The following is an 18218-nucleotide window of genomic DNA, read 5'->3' on the forward strand; positions in this document are numbered from 1 at the left end:
AATTAACTGCCCATCCAATCAGAGGCCAGACTCCCCGTTAATCCGCCTTCAAGTGCAGGTGGCCAGTGCTGAAGCAATTTGATTGGTGAATATTTTTATGAATGAAAAGACGGAAGTCAGTGCCTAGTGTGTTTACACACATGCTAGTGTGTGAGATGACCCCTGCTGAATTGGAAAACAGGGAGCGGGGGAGGTGGTGAATTTGTCTGTTAGAGTACAGCCACTGCTAAGGATATGAAACAGTGTAGTGAAGGGAAGGTAGCTTTGTTCAAATGAATTTAAAGTGATACAGGGATTGTAAGGATGCATGTATATTGGTTTAGTCTACAACGATAAAGGCAGGAACTTGGGGCTGGAGAAAAAGAGAGGGGAGGGTGAGGAGAGAGAGAGAGAGAGAGATTGTATTGATTTTCTTATTTTATGGAACATAACAATGCAATGAAACAGAAGCAATGAAACAGGAGAAAATGTAGCATATCTTTTCGATATGTATAGACTCAGAACAATCCGGACCATTTTAGGTCAGTTATGCAGACAAGAGGGGTTAATGGCCAGAACTGGGTAGGAGACTTTCTGAAATTTTGAAAAAAAAATTGAGTGGGAAAGAGATAATGTAGGCACTTCAGGGAGATTTGTAAGTTCTGAGGGATACAGGGATGATATTTTCCCACTGTTGGCAGATTTCAGATTTTTATTTGGCAAAAAAAAAAAAAAAAATCATCTGGAGAAAAAATGATGTGGCCATTATGGAAAAGTTTGAAAATGTTTCCATTATCATTTAAACTAACTATTTTATATGTCCCCCTCCACCCCAGCATGATTCACTGTGAGCCTTTTTTTACTTCCTTTTTTTCTTTAGACAAATGTTATTATAGAAAAAATGTGACCTGTTAGGGGTACGACTGGTATATTTTTAGCCTTACAGTAGGCGTTTTTACTCTGTGTTTTCTTTGGTAATTCACTGGAACATTTATAAGAAGGGAAGGGCTTTAGATAGAAACAAAGGTGGAACCGTAACTTACTTTTCAGTGAAGCCAATTTGAATTTCATTCCACACAGATTTATCGTCAAAAAGATTGTTTTAGATTTTACAGCTTCTGCTTTTGTTCAGATATGATCTGCAGTAGGAGACTCCATTCTTTTTTAAGTTTGGTTGACAAGAAAAAAAACTTTGATAAAGTACATTGGGGTGAAAGTTCATTTAATTGACACTTGCCAGGTCCCTGTTTCAAAAGAAAAAATCGGTCAAGGACATACCCTCGTAGCGTAGCTTAACCAACTCAGAATTTTACACCAAATTGCATTGCAGTATTGTGAGGTTTCTGGTCTTACATCTAACACCCGACCTGAATTTGCTAGTTGTCGGCATGGAGTTATAAAAACCGTTGTTGAAGAATTGAAGAAAATAGAAATGTAGAAGAATTAAGATGCAATTTATACTTCATGGAAATGCTGAAAGATTTATAGAACCATGGCTTGTAACATGTATCAATTTATATATATCCTGTTTAGAGTTAATAATAGGACTCTCATGTATTAACAGCTGGAAAAGAAGAAAAATGATGTCTAAATTTGAGGAGTAAATGGACCAATACAAAGAGCAAAAGTTAGAAGCAATGGAAAGAAATCTTCAATTAATAGTTTCTGTGTCCATCTGTTAAGGAGTTAGAAGAGGAACAAAATAATTAGACAAATTTATCTACAAGTAATGCGAAACAAACGTGTTCTGACTTAAATCTCTGAGAACAAAAATAGAAAATTGATAAGAATAGGCACCTAATTTATTTGTAAGTAATCATGCAGTTGATAAGCAGGGAATAGATGGACACTGAATGTCTATAATGAATGGATGGAAGTGTTATTCTGGGAAGTTTATGCCATCATTAATCTGAAAGCTATGGTCATCAATTGGATCTAATCACCTTGCAGTTGGGTGATTTATTTCTGGGTAGTGAAGCAAATTACTGGAGAGTGACGCAGAGTGGAGATGTTATAGCCATGTTTTCCATTTCTGACAAAGATGTGGTTAATCATGGGTGACAGGTAGGAGTGGACTGTTGGAGCTGAGGGAAATGATCCATAGTAATATTAGTATAGTCCAATATCTGCCATGGTTCAATGATGCAGACAGTAAAACCATGGGATGGGGGTGGGTGGGGGGCAGCAGTTCAGGCATCTTTCTTTATGTAATAATAGTGAAAAAAAATTACAAAAAGAAAATATTTAGAATTAAGATATAAAGCATTGGCCACTTACCATCTTTAATGGATTGTATGATGCATGAGAAGCACCCTATATACTAGTGTGTTTTTGTGTGTGTGTGTGTGTGTGTGTGTGTGTGTGTGTGTGTGTGTGTGTGTGTGTGTGTGTAATCTCTCCACTCCCTATGCAGGCTATATAAACAAGCAAAAAATGTTCAGCATTTTTCCGAAAAAAAAAAAAATCACTGTTTTAGTTGATAATCAGTGATTCAGTTGATTAACACTTATTAGGGTCTCAATTGAAGGGGTGTTGGCTTTGCCAGAAAGGAACCTAATTGTTTTATATGTGAAAATTGGAGTATTGTTTTTCTTTTCAGTGAACTTGTCAAAATTTTATCAATGTCGCTGTCAGTTATGTAACATGGCATCATACATTTTGTCATTGTTATTCTTGGCTGTTTAGGTGCTGTAAGTAGAAACATTTCTTGTTTGTTTGTTTTGATAGTTACTGATTGTTTTAATTTTTGGCTCCATGAATGTCTGACTTTGTTAGTTTTGGCTCTGTTAGAACATTTTATCATCATGCTGTCAACTGTGGCTTTTTTATGAATCTTTTTACACCATACACATTTTTTGTTCTTAGCTTAGAAGTTAAGTTCAGGCCATGATCAAAAAAGAACTTCATTAAATTTTGTCAAAACCTGTAACCCCATTCCCATAGACACCATCGGTCCACATGGTTCAACCCAACTCTGGGGGGTTCTTGCTGAGTGCAATCAACAGAATGACAAACAACTTCTTGTTTCCAACATACACAAATATTGACCAGTTTTACATATTCTACTTACCTTTAGCTGATTGCACACAGCAAGAGTCCCTGCAGAGTTGGGTCGATCCACATAGATCAATGGTGGTTATGGGAATGGAGTCTATACTGAATAAGAATAAGCAAATATAATCATTGTTGCAATTTTGAAGCAGCTCATTTGTGGCTGTTTTAGATGTTTCAGTTATAAACTTGGGTCCTAACCCCAATACCTAAGTTATTTGAATAAAGTTCACTTTGCCGTTTAAGGCAGTATGTCAGCTAAGCGGCAGTTGACTATTGGATTAGACATTGTACTAGTGACAAGATAATTTGACTTTGATTCAGATAAGTGTTCTTTACACGTTGTATAGAGAGAGAGAGAGAGAGAATTGAAGCAGGATAGAAATAATGAGCAGAAATCAGAAGCAGACAAGAAATTAATGACTCCATTTATCTCTGTTAGGGAGAATATTTGCTGTAATGAATCTTTTCGTTGACTGATCAATACAATAATATACAACAACTTTTTCATCAGAAGTTGTATATCCTGTATTTTCCCAGATGGTGGTTAGGTAATCTAGAAGTGAAATTAAAGAAGTGGAGAGTTTTAACAAATTGTTTGAATTTGCAGACTGAGCAAGGCCTTATAAAAATAAAGACATTGCCACAATTTTAACCAAAAATAGATGTTATTCAAATTGACTACAGTCACAGAACACATTCAGATTCACACTTTGTTCTAGCTAGGTTGGTCCAAATTGGTGGGAGATTTTTGCTAAAGTGCAATCAGTGGAATAAGCTTGTCTGACATGCTACCTTGAGCAGCTAAGGGGTAATTCACTATTTTGTTCTAATTAAGCTGATTCCATTGGTTGCACTTTACACCCCATTTCCATAGATTAGATCGACCTACTTTAGATCGACCTAACTCCCTGGGGGTTCACGCTAAATAGCTGTCAGCCGGGCGGACACGAAAGTTAATTACCCCCTTACAGCTTGTAGTAGGCGGGACGGACATTTAAGTCGGATTAACTGAAAGTAATCTAGTGAGACTCCCCGCGGGGATAGATCGATCTAAAATCTATGGGAATAGAGCCTTAGTGAGAAGCCTCCACAGAGTTTGACCGTCCCAGCTAGGATGAATCTGAATGCGCCCATAGATTATGTGAGATTTATAGATAGGGGCCATTCAGAGGCACAGTAATTAAATCTCGGCTCCATTCGACCATACGCGTGGGGAGGCGTGTGAGAGGTGGAGAGACCATTACAGGATTAAGCGGTCTTCCTTTCATGTAGGTCCGCCATATCTAGGCCGTGGACCTGTTGGCACTCGGTTCTTCTTATTCTGAATGGCCCCTTAGAGAATGAACCACCAGGGTCTTTTTTTTTTTTTTTCAGCCTTAGGTCAAACTCTTATTTTTCACCGAGGTGACAATTGTCTATTTAGGTGTATCCATCAAGATCAATTTTGGATCAATTGCTTGCAGGAGTGGTATCTCTTGGAACAATAATTCTAAATTACTCTGCATAGTTATTTGCTCTGGTTTAATAAACCAGAAATAAAAAATCAATCATTGGAACAATCCTCCCAAATAGTTTTATCTAAATTTAAGAAATGATTTTGAAGAAACTGATTAGAAAGTACTGAAAGCGCCTTTCATGGTACAGTGTAGTTCTTTATTACGTAAAGCCTCCCCCTCCATTCCCTGCCCTGATCTCTATTTACCTATGTGTCTGCTTTGTGACTGACTAATGAGTAGTTGAAGTTCTGAACCCCACTGCTGATTCTATAGGATGTCACAATTTCCTGAATTCCACATTTATAGCCAGGGAGCGGTTACACAAAATAACTTGAGATTGAATATTGGGTGTAATTTTAAGAAGCATTAGTTACAGTCTACTTTGGCCAAGCAAAAATAATTCTGAAGTTGTCTACTTAATTGAAGTAACTTTTGGTATAAAACATTTATTGTGTTTCTTTTTATTCAAAAGGTACAATTTTTTCTGTTGTTTTTTAATTTAATTTCATTTCATTTCATTTTATTAATTTTTTTATGTATACTACTACTGATTTGGCTTGGGACATAAAAGACCAGAAAGTCTGGCAGTTAAGTTAAGACCAGCATTGAGCCTTGAGTCATTTTTATCTGTGAAACAGACTCTTCATTCTACAGGACATAATTGTGTCTTGAACCTGACATTTATGTGGGCAAACATCCCATAGGATACAAAGGTGGTCCTATAACACAATCAGCTGAATGGAAAATTGATACAGTGACAGAGTAGTTTTGAACTCACTTCAATATTGCAAGAACGGATTAATGTCAGTGGGCGCATTCACACCGGCGTGGTCTGGAGATTGCTTTTGAACCATCCCAGAGCCGGCCATTTGGAATGTTGACTGTTTTAATATTTGATTTAGTTTATTTTTATTTATATTTTTTTCACTAAACATGATGTTAATAAATTTGGTAATTGATTTGGAATTTCATTTTTTAATAGTTTTTAATTCTTTGATTTACTAAGTATGATGTTTATAATTTTGATAATTAATTTTGAGTTTCATTTGCTAATTCCGCTGCAGTATATTTGTGTATTGATGATAATGGATAACATGTCATCTCTCTTACTGGTTAAAAAGTCAAGTTGGTGGCTTGATATTTTATTAAACCCCAGGGTTACATGAGGCGATCAATCTCTATTTAACTACGTGGAGTCATGTGGTATTCCTCTGAAAATATTTATAAATTCTCAAATGGTTTCTAAATGTATAATTATCCATGTGGATCGCCCTATTAATCTTTTGAAAATGCAAGAAAAATGGATTGAAAATAGGCAGCTTTTCTCTATAGGGGAGATTTTATTGATTTTATTGTGGTCATTTTCACACCGAAGTGTCTGATGGTTCTTCATCAAATGGCAGTCTGTTGATTTCAAATGGGATACAATTACAGCGGATATGGCAAATAATCCCAAAGTCACTCGGAGCAGAATTGAAAACCACTTTCCTCCACCACCCCCGGTCAATTATTTTACGACGGACGCATCTCTCCATTGGGGATATTTTGACTTGTAAATGGTATTTTTACACGACAAGCTGACGTCAAGTCTCAGTGTTATTTCGATGGTTGCCGAAGCAGTGGTTTACCAAGGGAATGTTTGTGATGCAATGGAATACTGCATACTGTTGATGGGAGCTTGTAAGATTAATTTGTGTGTACATTGTGCTAAATTAATAAAGAGACAGCAATGAAAGTTGCCTTAAAGTCCCTGAATCCTGCCTTCAGTTTTTCACTTGCTCATTGAAATTGTTTAGAAAGGAGTTTTAAAAGAACATATCATCATCACTGATATAATTATTCTAGCCTTGCTGATCGAGGTATTGTTAGTGTTATTATGAGAGAGAGAGAGAGAGAGAGAGAGTATTCACAAATAAAAATGAATATTTAAAAGGTTTTTATCATTCCTTTCTTTCTATCTTGATTAATAATCACTATTGTCATTATCATTAATTGCTGCTGTTTGTGTTGTTTGTTTTGGATACATGGCACTAATGACGTAGATAAGTTAAATATATATTTTCCACAATATCAATGCAGGATGCAAATGAAACCATGGCAAATCTTTAATGATTTTTCAATACATGATGCATTAATTGTTTCTTGAGATGATGCATTCCTCCATTGGGGATATTTCGACTTGTAAATGGTGTTTTTACACGACAAACTGACGTCAAATGCTATTTCGATGGTTGTCGAATTCAACAGTAGTAGAATTGATAATGCTAATTCAACACTTAATAAACTGCATCACTGTACGGTAAAAGCAGCCTCCGTCATTAGCGTGTAGACTGATGTTAACGGTGGACTATTTTCTGTTGCCAGTTACAGCATCAGTCGCAGTTCCACCATAAATTAATTCATTAACATCTTATGATGTTAATGATCAATCCCAAAAATAATGGCAAAAACTTTGAAAAGAAGAATTAATGCTTTCAATTAATACAATAATGAGCATAAGTATTAATACTTTGAAGTAAAGCTGAAGCAAATCTGTTTATTTTTAGCCGTTGTATGTTGGCCTTGTGTAACAAATTTGTCTTTTTTTTTTTTTTTTCAAAAAATTACGGTGTCATTTGGCAGCACAGTGATTTGATAATGACAAAATAAAGTTTATTTTACTAACTTTTAGGCAGTGATTAAATTTGTAACAGATGTCATTGGAAAACAAAGTTAAAACCATTATTTTTTAAGTATCATTTGCTTTTTTCCCCAAGAAACTAGAAAACACTATTAAAAGGAGTTCATAGTGGTCTGAGATGGGGCAATCTAGGTTGTTTGTGAAACTTGTTTTTCTTTTTAAGATATCAAGATATTTCATTCATTTAAGGGAAATTATCTGGAAATTAAAACAGGATAACATCATTGTTTAAAGATTTATTACTGGGTTAAAGTACTTCAGCCTTTGTGGGGCTGATGGTATTAACTGTAAGTACTCCAAAATTTCAAACAGATTTCACGCTCACTAATTAACCCAAATGCAAAAAATGACTAAATTAAATTGGCTAAACAAAAAATGGTTGATTTGACTTGTTTTAGTCAATTTAAACCATTTGGAGAAAAAAGTGATGAAAAAATAGTGATTTAGCCAAGTGAAAAAAAAAAAAATTGCCAGCACTACCTCGGATTAAATATTGAAATAAAACTGGTATTTAAAGTCTAAGAGCAATCACTGTAATTTGTTTGTGTTGGCTTAGTTTATGAAAGGCTTGCTTAATTTCCAATAATAACAAAATGATTTCCAGAATAAACTGTCATTTATTTCAAAACAGTTAACACAGGAAGTAGAGACAGATATTTGTGGTCTAAGAATAGATACAGTGGCATTTTTAGATGCCATTAAAATGGGAAGGACAGTTAAGCAAGTCGGTGGTCATGGAAATTTTGAAAAGATATTACAGAATATGGAAGTTGTGGCCCAGATGGGATTTTTCCACAAAAGACATGTCTAGTTTTACATTTTAATGGACTTCTGGTAATCTGGGAATATGAAGAAAAATCTAGATTGTTTAAATTTGTCAGACAGGGATGATGAAAGTTCATTTTATGTTGTTATTATATTAACTCTATGGCCTTTACTGTTTTTTAAGTCAGCAAATATTAAGCCTTATTTTCATATTTTTGTTTTGGATTACTTAGATTTATTTATTATGTTCAGACAGCCATATTGATACATTCTAGATATCCAATTTCAGTATTTGTGCTTTGGCAATTTGAAAGTTTCAAATTCAATATCTTTAAATCACATTTGGCTTACAAAAGCCAGAATTCCAATGCAATATCCCTTGATATCCAGGCACAGAAAATACATTTTACTCACTGTCAGTTTTATTCTTTCCAAAAAAAAAAAAAAAAAAAAAGTGTCAGAAGCCACCTGATCCAAAAGCACTGAAAAAAAAATGACTCATCCTGTCGACACATTCCTAAATGTACATTTCCATGTGCCCACAAAGTGACAGCATTCCAAAGACTTATGGAGCCTTGCAGATGTTAGAAAACTATACAAGATAATTATGGAATTCAACACTAAAGATAATTATGGATTTTGTCACTTTAGTCTGTCTACCACGCTCTGGGTTGTGATAAGGGAACGGTCGCCAGATTTGGTCCCTCACCAGCTGCGGGTAAATTTTGTCATAACATTAAAATATCCTTTTTTTTTCTGACTGTGTACTCTGAATATATGTTTATTATATACACTTGACCAAAAAAGTTCAGAAATCATTCTGTCGAGCCCTTTTTTTTTTTTTTAATTTTTGGTTGTTAAATTTGATTAACTTTTAATTTAATTAAAATGTAATGGTATTTTATCTTGATTTTAATATCTAGCAGTATTATTTATTTTATCAGTTGATTTTATCTGGCTGAGCCATTGTGTAATGTATTTAGCAGACTCTTCATGGGTTGAAAGATAATTTAGTAATAATAACAATAATATAACAATAGTAATAGTAATATTTTTAAAATAACGATGAACCACCAAGTATATTGTACAAGTTAAAGTAGAACACGGACATAGGAGATCATCCTAAGCTCTAAGTTTTAACGTTCATCCCAAACACATTAAGCCACTCCTTGCACCTATTTAACACTCCCGCTCTCTATAGCTCCACTTTGTCTAATCAAGTATTGATGTTGTGCGTTAATGTTCTCATAATCCTCGGCAACGTGGTACCGTAAGTGACTGTGACAGTTGCAGAAATGGTCACATGATTCCCAGGTGGAATGGTTTTAAACTGTTACTTTTAAGGCGTGTTTGCTCGAGGTCTTTTTTAGATTGAAAATGGACTTCTTGAGGTATGTGCGCTATTGCAGTCTAATAGCAGTCTGTAGTATCACAGAGGGTGGCTCTTTTTCTGGACATTATAAAACTTTTTTCGGCCTTGGCTACCCAACTGGTATAATGGTATGGAGCACATTGTCAATAAAATTTTGATTCAGACCTTTTCTGGCCAAAAGAGGGTAGTTCCTTCGAAGTTGTATTGCCAATTTAGATTCTTGGCTAAGTGCAACTTACTGTTAATAGATGTGCAACTTCGGTTCTTGTCAGTCTTTGCAGAGACTGATTTTCTACTTTTAACTTAAAGTCATTTTGTGGGAAACCCTTGCCACTAGGTTTGCAAAGGGGCTTAAATTAAGACTGAAAGATAGTTGTAACATTAACAGCAATGGACTACTGGTACTACATGGGCGTAACTAGGCATACGCACAGATGCACTGTGCATACAATTTTTTGGCCAACCATGATATTATTTTATATAAATTTAGTGTATTTTTCACGGAATATAAAAGAAAATCCTCTGCTTATTAAAGTCACCTGTTTGTACAAATCCTCTGTATCAATTGTATTGGCACAATTGTTCTGAAGCTGCGATGTGTGGTACATATGCTGTAATTATGCTGTCCTTCATCTCTTGCGTTAGTCTACATTTTGCTGGGAATTTTAAAAATCTGTGCGTACATTTTTTAAAGGTCTGGTTACGCCCCTGTACTACACTGTATGATCAAGGGGTTGGTATAAAAATTTTAACCAATTTGGGGCTTATGTTATTTTGTGGAAGCATTCCCTGATGTACAAGTATGAATATGATCAACTTTAACATGAATAAATAAATAAATATAACTAGTTAATTTTTTTTATCTGGTCTAAACTTCCTTTGTCTGAACACACACTGTGGTCTGTCAGATTAGGACTTCTGGTTTTTGACGTCTGCCAAGTTTAGGCAATGAAATTAAGGCCTCGGAATTATACAAATTGTCAAAACTAGGGTACTGGAGCCAAGGCATTTACTGAAATTAGTGTTGGATGCTTAAAACAATAGTCTGTAATGATAATGATAGTTATTTTTGTGGGTTTTAATCCCAGTTTGAGTGCAGCATAGAGCTGAAGCTGACAATCCCTCCACTGGGGTTCACACGCACTGCTGCAAAGTTTCGTCCAATGATAATTGCCTAGTAATGGGATTTCAGAGGGCGTTTTAGTGTAAATTTAGACAAAGTGTCAGCCTTTGAATTTTTTTTCTTTTGCCTCATTTGAAAGTCTCCAAAACTGTTGATTCTTCAAGAAATATTCATGACCAGTAGTTGCATGCCAGGTCTTCAAAGAATAAATAAAAAAATGAATATATAAGAAATAAAAAAAAATTGTCACTTTGCCAGTTAGGACAAAATAAAAATTAAATGTTGAACTTCATAACTGTGTTTATTGCCAACAATGGCAGTTAATGAGTTAAGATAATAGTGTACTGCTAGTTTATTTTTTGATGTGCTTTAAATGGTTCAGGATGATATTAGAATGCTTTTAGACCACAAATGTACAGTCTTTAAGAGCTTATAATTATGTCACGTTTCACTTGTTATCAGGATGAAATGAAAATATTTTTAGAGCACAACAGTCTTTGAGAACATTATAATTATGTCACGTTTAAGTTCTTATATTAAAGTGATTTTGTTCCCACATCTTGTTTCATGTTGCTAGTGCCACATTAAAAGCTCATGATTTTGGTAATTGTCCTGAAGTATGCTTGGAAACATCACGTTTTGTGGATTTTTTCGAGAATAGGTCAAGTTCTTGCTTGTTATTGAAATTAGTTTATTGAAATACTGCCAGTAAAAAATGCTGTAATAATGAAATAAGCCAATAATGTGGTAGAAATTCCATGAAATTACCCAGAGTAGGTATACTTTACTTAAAGACGTGAACGGGAGTCTGATTATGAGAAGGCAATCGAGAAATAGTCATGAAGAAGATTTTCTATTATGCAAGCCCTATTTAATGCTATTTGCAACATATGGTTATCAAATTAAAATTGTTACATAATATCTCTTTCAGTCACACACACACACACACACATTTGCATGTAGGCAAACAGACACTCATGCACACATATGCACACACACACGGAGAGAGTAAATATATAAAAGTGAACACTTGCAGCACATGCAGGCACGCATGCACGCAAACACACACACACACACACACACACACACTCCTAAGACCCTCCCAGCAAATAAAAAGATAGGAAAGCATTATACTTGCTCCTTTTGACTAAGCCATTGAATATCAAACCATTGCATGTTGCCCTGCTTAAGCTGTTCTGACAGCCTTTCAGGATTGTAATAATAATATTTATTTCTTAAAACCGCACTACGCTACCTTCTCTGTGCTGTTTACAGATTAAATTATCAGGATTTCAACTAATTATATAGATAATAAAAGCTAAGGTAAAAAAAAAACAATTAAAATAATTAATGCTGGTTAAAATAGTAATGGTCTGAACAATAAAACATTTTTCTGATAAAATGAGAAAATATTAATTAGAATACTGTGGAAATAAGAATTTTTTAAAGTCTTTTTTTAAAAACCTCAACACTATCAATAGTCCGAATGTGTGAGGGTAGTTGATTCCATAAAATGGGTGCTGCAATTGAAAATGCCCTGTGGCCGTAGGTTTTGGTTGTTCTTTTTTTTTTTTTTATCATTTCTGGTAAAACAAAGAGTGGAGTTGGATCTGGTAGACCATCACTTATGTTTTATATGATGTACGACGTTTCATGTCATTGTTATAGGATCCGTATCTGTTATCAAGCAATTGGATTTTTCATGAAACCACTAAGTAGGCTAAATATGGAGCTTTGTCTGTGAGTCTAGGGGTCAAGCAAATGTTAAGTATCACAAAATGCTGTTAAATTGTTTTCTCATTCTATCAGGAAAAAAGGAGAAAAATCCTGTGCCTGGTAAGTGCACTCCTTTCAAAAAATTGGTCATTTAATTTCTGTTATTAGCAAAAATAAGACACTTTTCTAGACCACAATTATCCTTGAGAACATGATTGTTTCGCTTGTTACAAATGTGTGAGTGCATGATACTGTTGTCAGATAAGAAGTTCACAATTGAGGTGATTGTCTAAAAATATGTTCAGAAACATCACGTTTTGTGGGTTTTGCTTATGCAAGATAAGAATAGCTCAGTTGACATTTAAGTTCAAAAAGGTGAAAATAGCTTAAATTGATATATATATATATATATATATGTACTTGACATTGAAATTGTTAACTGATTCCTTGTTCGAAACATTGTTTCCATCTCTCTCTCTCTCTCTCTCTCTCTCTCTCTCTCTCTCTCTCTCTCTCTCGCACAAACACACGGAGAGAGTGTAAATGTATTATAAAAAACACTTGCAACATGTTTGTTTCATTTACCTTGGATTTATTTTGGCAGTAAGTAAAACAGTATAAGACTGTAGAAATCCATTTTCAACTCTAGTTGACTTCTATAAATTTGTCACTTTAAGAATCATTTGAATGGTGACCAAATGTCAAGTATGTGGATGCCAAGCTAGGTAATTGTGTTAGAGGAGCAAGGTACAACTGACTGCAATGGCCGGCACATCCAGAATGTCTCACCTATCACAATTGAGCACAGTTAACCATATTACCGTGTTGTTGTTGTCAATAAATATGTTTTATGTGTAGAGTCATGGTTTTTAATTATGTTATATCTTTTATATCTAGTGTGAGTATAAATTGTTCATCATTCCTGGCTTGAAATCAATCAATTTCTATGTCCTTTTTTTTTTAAATTTCATGGAAAATGGTTTTTAGTTTGCCTTTGTAAGTGGTTATAATATGTTTTTCTAGAATTGTGATCATTTTTAGTATGGGCTGATTTAATTTGTTTTCTTTGATTCAACATTTTTGATAGGTAGAAAGTAAGTAACCTTGACCATTGACATTGTAATCATGCTTGATCATTCAGTTAACAACGATTTCTCTCTGAATTCTAACAAATTTGAACTTCTTCAATAAAAGTAAGTTTTTCTTTTTCTTTTTTTTCTCTCTTTTCAGTATTGAGAACAAACATTTTATAAGTCCAGAAAAAATAAGTCTCTCTCACTTTATAATGTTTCTGTGACTAAAGGAAATTGAGAAGTTTGAAAATAATGCAGAAATAAATGAGGTGTATATGATGAAATAGTGCGTTCCTGGTTTTGGTTTAAAGATTTTTCATGCCAAAATTCACGTACACAGAGAATACATTATAGGGGAGAAGTCGGTTTTTATTGGTTTATGGTCTCTGAATGCTGTTTTGGTGCTGCTGTCTTGATTTACAACAAATATTAATCATTTTCCTTTCTGTATTTCACTATTGGTTAGGTGGGGTCTGTGTAGGGCCAGTTTCTTCTGAAAGACCCAAAGAAAACGTGAAAAGCACAGGAATTTATTTTCTGTATCACAACAGGTGCAAAATGGGGTATTGACTGATGCAAAAGCTTAACCATTGTGTGTCCATACATATTTTTCATTTCCTTTCCTCCCTTTATTTATTTATTATTTGTTTGTTTGTGTCTTATTTTTACAGTAGATATTCAGCTGTTAAGAAAGCTAAAAAATTGTTGAAATTTATCATCTTGCATCAGTATATATATTTTTTGTTTCTTATTTTAATATTGTTTACAGTGTATATTGAACTTTAAATAGATTATTTTAAGAAAAGCTCCCTCCAGCCCATAGATAAATATTTATTTGTAATATAGATATAGGGACATTCATGAAATGTTTTAAAGGTATTTTGTTTAGTTTTATTCAAATATTGCACAACTAAAAACTGCACTTTTTCTGATAGTCCTTGGTGTTTTTTTTTTTCTACCTGTGCATGCTTTTTTTTTCCTTTTTCATTAGAAGATTGTTTTTTATTAGAAGTTTTCAATGTGTTGCTTACATCTGTAGATCTTCAGTAGAATTCAGGGTGTTTTTTATTCGTTTATTCTAAGCAATGGATAATCTTTTTAAAGTCAAATTGATGATGCAACATCATCATTTAGAAAAGAAACATATCAGGATAGTTTTTCTTGTAAAAAGACCCTTTTCACGTCAAGCAGTATACTTAACTGGATCAGTCCACTGTGAGATCCAACCATGTAATTGCACTACTGGGGGAGGGGAGGGGGGTTAACTACTCCCTTACAAAAGTTATCTACAGGTCAACTTCCTGCTGCTTATTTAAGGTAAATAATAGACCTGTTCAATCATGGCAGTTTCATTTAGGTATAACTCTTACGTAAAAGCTGAGCTATAACGTGTAAATTGTCCATCAATCTCCCACAGTGATCCAGGCTAGTTGAGCATGCCACTTGACGCGAAAAGCACCTTATATGGACACGGAAGGGTGTTTGAGCTTACATCAGTCTGTCTTAAAAGCACTCCCCTTATAGTCTTCAATTTATATATTCTTTTCACTCTGTTTTAATCACACAAGATATCCTTCTTGCATTTAAAATCTTATGTTTTTGTTTTTGTATTTTCTCTGAGTGTTGACTCAATGATGCAAGAGCTGAGTAGTTACAATGCAACTCTGACATAAAACATTATAATGCGTGTTAAAGTACGCAACTTGATCAGAATGTATGTTGTTGCCGTTGATTGATTAATCAAACTATTTTGAATTTTGTACAACTATGACGTGGTTGACTGTTGGGGTTCACAATTTTATATGAATAGTCAATAGTGAATTTAAATGACACTGGTTGATTTTTCTTATTTGGAAAAAAATGACAATTATAGGCCATATAAACACTTGCGTCTTGCCATGGGAAATGTGACTTCATTTATTAATTATATTACTCTGCAGTGCTACCAGTATAACTGTTTTTGCTTGGGAATGGATCATAAAACCATTTTAACTTTAGAGAAAAAATGAGTTTGGATAAAATTATTGAAAAGAAAGCTATTGCATTTTACTATGCCCTTTCATTCATTCATAACTTGTACCCACTAAAAACAAAATATAGCAAAATGAACCAGTGTTTCAGGAAAACTTCCAATGAAAATTCTGAGTACTGCAAACCTTCGGAATCTGAGTCATGCAGTAGCTGCTTCAAAGAATTGGAGGTTTAAGTTGATGTACTGCGTAATATCTGTCTTGCCACTCATTACTTCAGTTAGGTAGAGTGTTTTGTACCATTACTGAAATTATCATTGCATTAACTGATAAATTGATAAAGCAAATGACAATCAAAATTAATGAGCAGCTTGCCTGTAATTTTCCAAGGAGGTGATATTATTTTATTTTTAGAACAATGCAAATTAATGAATGACTTTACTCTGCACCAAATACATGAAGATCATTAGTGCGAAAATAAACTGTCTGCCAAAAGCTTTGTAGGTGTCATATCGTCACTTAACAACACAAGGAAGTCATATAGTCTGAAACCAAGGCAATAATATAGCGTTTTCAAGCATTATGTAGGAAGTGAAATGTCGTGATGCCCCGACAAAACTCACAATTAATTCCAATAAGTTTCTGGTGCCATTTTATTTATTGTCAGTTTAGATGCCGAAAGATGCTACAGTGAGCTTTCACTCAGTCCTGATTGTATCTGATGTATTTTATCATATTTGTAGATTAAGACTGCATTCAGAGAAGATGATCCTTAGGCTCTATTCCCATAGATTTTAGATCAAGCTATCCCTGTGGGGAGTCTCACTAGATTACTTTCAGATAATCCGACTTAAATGTCCGTCCCGCCTACTACAAGCTGTAAGGGGGTAATTAACTTTCGTGTCCGCCTGGCTGACAGCTATTTAGCGTGAACCCCCAGGGATTTAGGTCGTTCTAAAGTAGGTCGATCTAATCTATGGAAATGGGGTGTTAGACTAACTGGTCTGCCAACTAAATGTGGCCGACCCCACTTAAAAAGGGATGTAGCTAATTCCCTGACGTTCTACTCACCTCCACATGTGCCATCGCTGTAGGGGACTTGTAATTAAACCTTGGAGTCGAGATTTAATCTGCTTAAAAGCTGGTAAAGATTGAGTTATTGAGTCATAAGAGGGCAAAAATCTAAGGTGAGATGCCCTTGCTACCATATTTAGTATTTTGCCTTAAGTGCATTCTGGTCAGTGCACATCAAAGGTATATAAAGTGCATTTACCCTTTATATTGCGAAAAAAAATTTTCTGGGAAATTTCAGCAATTTTCCACAGAGTCATGCCCTACCTGAAACCATTGAGAAAATTTTTGAGTTCCAAATTTCTTATTTTTGTCATGAGCAAAATTTGTCAGTTTCTGTCCTCTCCGTTATATTGTGAGTGATTCCGAAATCAGGTATTAAAGTGAACTAGAAATTATTGAAAATGCATTTTGAGAGATTGCCACTTTGAAAACCTGATGGTATAGCTGTGAAATAACTGAGTTCGTCAGTTTGATTTTGCATGTATATCGTCGCGTATACTCTAGATTAAATATCACTTGTATCGATGACTGGTAGAACTTCTGTACTTGGGCAGAATTTATGGTTCAGTTAATGGGCTGCTGGATGTACATTGTGGTTTGGAAGCCAGGGCCTGTATGGACCACACTCGTGTCACATTTCAGTACATTTTACTGATTGGTAGGGCAATTATCTCTCTTCCTTCCATTTTCTCTCTCTCTCTCTCACATACACACACACACACACACACACACACACACACACACACACACAGTAAATGATTACATATAACATTTTCCTTTCACAAGCAGTTTTTTCTTAAATGATCACATTCATCTTTGCAGTTGCAACTACTGCGATTAAATTAGCCTAAGAGTAATTCAGTAGCATTATAGAAATGGATTTTAAAAAACTTTTTTTTTTGTTTTATAATGATGATCTACATCCTAAGTGTATATATGTATGTACAAAGTGTGTATTGAGAATCATTCAAAATTGATGATGCACTTGTAAAACTGCACTCTGCACATGTAGCATAATATCAATGAGGGTCATTTTCAACTCTCATATGTGCATTTTATTTTACTTGTAGAAATGGACCTGTGGCTTTTACGGGCATTTTTGAAATTTTGCACTCTCTGCTCGGAACATTTGGTAATAAGAGTGATTTAAGTGTCTGAAATTTCTTGGGTTTTTTTATGGGCCAAGCCATGCATATTGTGCATGTAACCAGGTTATTATACACATTGGTCATCTCCTTGAATTTAGGGGGGGTTCTCGTATAATTCTTACTTTTAGAAGCTCTAGGTTTTTACAGATTCCACGAGAAACTATGCAGAAATTTAGTCTATGTGTTATGGAGTTTGTTAGTATGAGGAATTTCCTTTGCTCTGGTTTATTGATTAAAAGTTTGGAATTTTAATGAAATGTTTAAATTTTAAAATAGAAAATACATCAGAAACTTTTCCCCCATTTTGGCATTCTCTTTTTCCGTGTCTGGTGCAGAAATTCATTTCTTTTCAACTGGTATATAACCTTATTCACCCAATCTCAAGTTAATATCCCCACCAGTAAAATTGTTCTTATAAGATGTATCAAAATAAAGTCTTTGCCGAATTTATTGTTTTTTTTTAACTATTCTTCATGTTTACTGATTGAAACAATATCAGAATTTAAGGAACTTCACTTTTCACATAGCATTTGACAGTTATATATACATGTTTCAGAATTCTAGGGAATCTATTACCATTTACTGTTATGCCACATTTAAGCTAGCTTGGGTGCTCAGAAGTTTATACCGTAAAAATTGGAACTATGATATTTTTAAAGGCTTTTTTTCCTAGGCACTGCCAAATCAAAAATATCATTTATTTATTTCTTGAAATATCACATCTTTTTATATTTTTTTAAAGTTTTCATTGCTATTCACTGAAATCAA

General features: G+C 34.3%; 1 protein-coding gene across 2 annotated transcripts in view; it reads left to right on the forward strand.

The window, feature by feature from the left end:
- Nucleotides 1-18218, forward strand: part of LOC106179125 (uncharacterized) — an 89564-nt gene that overhangs the window by 49161 nt on the left and 22185 nt on the right. The gene's annotated exons all lie outside the window — the stretch shown is intronic.

This window comes from Lingula anatina, chromosome 10, assembly GCF_051362555.1.
Source record: "Lingula anatina isolate TDL-2025a chromosome 10, LinAna3.0, whole genome shotgun sequence".
Taxonomy (NCBI): domain Eukaryota; kingdom Metazoa; phylum Brachiopoda; class Lingulata; order Lingulida; family Lingulidae; genus Lingula; species Lingula anatina.